Genomic DNA, 2789 nt, shown 5'->3' on the forward strand with positions numbered 1-2789 from the left:
TTGTTGTCTGATTGCTGATGCTAGAACTTCCAACACTGTGTTAAACAACAGCGGTGAGAGTGGACATCCCTGTAGCAACGTGGATGGAACTGGAGAGTGTTATGCTGAGTGAAATAAGTCATACAGAGAAATACAGATACCATATGTTTTCACTCTTATGTGGATCCTGAGAAACTTAACAGAAGACCATGGGGGAAGGGAAGGGGAAAAAAAAGTTACAGAGGGAAGGAGGCAAACCATAAGAGACTCTTAAAAACTGAGAATAAACTGAGGGTTGATGGGGGGTTGGAGGGAGGGGAAAGTGGGTGATGGGCATTGAGGAGGGCACGTGTTGGGATGAGCACTGGGTGTTGTATGGAAACCAATTTGACAATAAATTTCATATATATATATTTTTTAATAACATCCTTTATAGAACCACCCAATATTTTTATCCACTTAAACAGAAGAGGGTTACTACTTTTTTTTTAAATTTTTTTAATGTTTATTTATTTTTGAGACAGAGACAGAGCATGAACGGAGGAGGGTCAGAGAGAGAGGGAGACACAGAATCCGAAGCAGGCTCCAGGCTCCGAGCTGTCGGCACAGAGCCCGACGCGGGGCTCGAACTCACAGACCGCGAGATCATGACCTGAGCCGAAGTCGGACGCTTAACCGACTGAGCCACCCAGGCACCCCAGAGGGTTACTACTTTTAACCATAAAGGGCATAGGTTACATTAAAATTATCTATCAGAGATGGGTCTCAGCCCATAGAGCGTCAGCAGGCCGTCAGAGTCTCATCCAACAATGCAAAAATGAAAGTTACTACTCAGGGTGCAGCAAAGCAAGAGGAATCAGATGCTGGTACTCTGATGATGCAGTACATCTGACTCCAGTGACTACAACAATTTCTTCTCTGCAACTAATTTTTCTTTTTTTATTTTAACATTTATTTATTTTTGAGAGACAGAGAGAGACAGAGCATGAGCAAGAGAGGAGCAGAGAGAGAGGGAGACACAGAATCGGAAGCAGGCTCCAGGCTCTGAGCTGTCAGCACAGGGCCTGACGTGGGACTTGAACCCACGAACCAGGAGATCATGACCTGAGCTGAAGTCGGACGCTCAACCGACTGAGCCACCCAGGCGTCCCTAATTTTTCTTTAAAATTAAAAAGGAGGGGCACCTGGCCAGCTCAGTTGGGGGGGGGCGTGTGACTCTTGATCTTGGGGTTGTGAGTTTGAGCCCCACTTGGGGTACAGAGATTACTTTAAAAAAAACTTTAAAAAATGGATAAAATCAAAAAGGAAATATACACATTGTTAAACTAATTGAGAGTATAAGAGGGTGTATATTGAAAAGGAGGTCTCCTTCTTACCACAGGGCCACAAAACTACTGCTACTAATCATACCTTGTATGGCCTTCTGGAAAATTTTAAGCATAGAGAAACACATATCTATGTGTGTATCCTTTTGAGGGCATGAATAGAAAGCGAATCAATCATCCCACACTTATTTCTCTGTGAAATTGGCTTTCTAAAGAACTTTTCACTTTGACTTAATTATAGATTCACTTGTAGTTGTAAGAAATGAACCCAGGTCGGGGCGCCTGGCTGGCTCAGTCGGTAGAGCATGTGGCTTCTGATCTCAGGGTCATGAGTTCAAGCCCCATGTTGGGCACGGAGCCTACTTAAAAAAAAAAAAAAAAAAAAAAAGAACCCAAATCTGTCTGAACTTCGAAACCACTGTTTCTCAACTTTGGCTGCACAACACTGGCATCTGGAGAGCTTTAAAAAATACTGATGCCTGGGTTCCACTGCCAGAGATTCTGATGGAACCGGTTCAGGTTACAGCCTTGGCATTGGGAGTTTTAAAAGCTCCACAGGTGACGCAAATGTGCAGCCAGGGCAGAGCTCTTAATTTCTACAGTCCCCAGTCTCCAGGGCGGGGAACAGGGTTAGTGTGGGTGAGATGGTGAGAACATCTGTTCCCTGAGCTAACTCAGCCCAAGCAAGAACTTGGAGCCAGAGGCGTATAATTAGGAGAAAAGCAGGTTCTCCTCAGAGTGCGCAGACACATGGTAGGGTCCCTGTGGATGTGGGACAGGGGGTTAAGCCAATTATATGAGAATCTCACGTGACAGGGTGATCCCAGTTGACATCTGACTTTTACGGACCCCTTGGCCGCCCCAGGCGGTCACTCATTTCCTCTATAACTGCTCTTCGAAAGCCTTGGGCAAGGCCTCCTTTTCCAAAGTGTCAAGCCTCAAGAGCTTGAAATATGGAAATAAAATATTTTAAACTTTCCGTTGAAAACAGGGAGGCATGCTCCATATGAGAATAAGTGGGTCTGGCTCAGGGTGAGGTCCTGCGTCTCTGCAGGAGGGTCGGGAAAGGCAGCGTGGAGGGCAGGGCCCAAAGTACCGACCCGGCCGGTCTCCCGGGAGGTCGTAGGCAGGGTTGTTTTCTCTTTGGAGGGCTTCTGCACCTCCGCCCGGCTCCCAGCCTTCAGGAACCCCCCCCAGGAACGCTGAAGCGGCCCTCCCTCTGCCAGAGACGCACCGAAATAGGAACCTCACCAGCGTGGGCATTAGAGGTGCCACTCTCACAATCACAGGACAGCCCAGGAGAGGCAGCGACAGGGTGACTAGATGCGTAGTTTGAGGAGTACAGCTGGCCCACACCGGGGACAAGAGCCACCATTTCTTGACTGCTATGTGCCAGGCGCAAGCACTTGCCCTTGTGATAGGATACTGTTCTCCGAAGAGACGATTTTCCCTGTCCCCTGGCTTTTTATTTCCCTTTGATTAGGG

General features: G+C 47.3%; 1 non-coding gene across 1 annotated transcript; it reads left to right on the forward strand.

Moving 5' to 3' along the window:
* The first annotated feature begins 1584 nt into the window (after positions 1-1584).
* Positions 1585-1657, forward strand: TRNAR-UCU (transfer RNA arginine (anticodon UCU)). Its single transcript has one exon. It is a non-coding gene; the product is annotated as a tRNA-Arg (tRNA).
* The last annotated feature ends 1132 nt before the right edge of the window (positions 1658-2789 follow it).

Source organism: Neofelis nebulosa, chromosome X, assembly GCF_028018385.1.
Source record: "Neofelis nebulosa isolate mNeoNeb1 chromosome X, mNeoNeb1.pri, whole genome shotgun sequence".
Classification (NCBI taxonomy): Eukaryota; Metazoa; Chordata; class Mammalia; order Carnivora; family Felidae; genus Neofelis; species Neofelis nebulosa.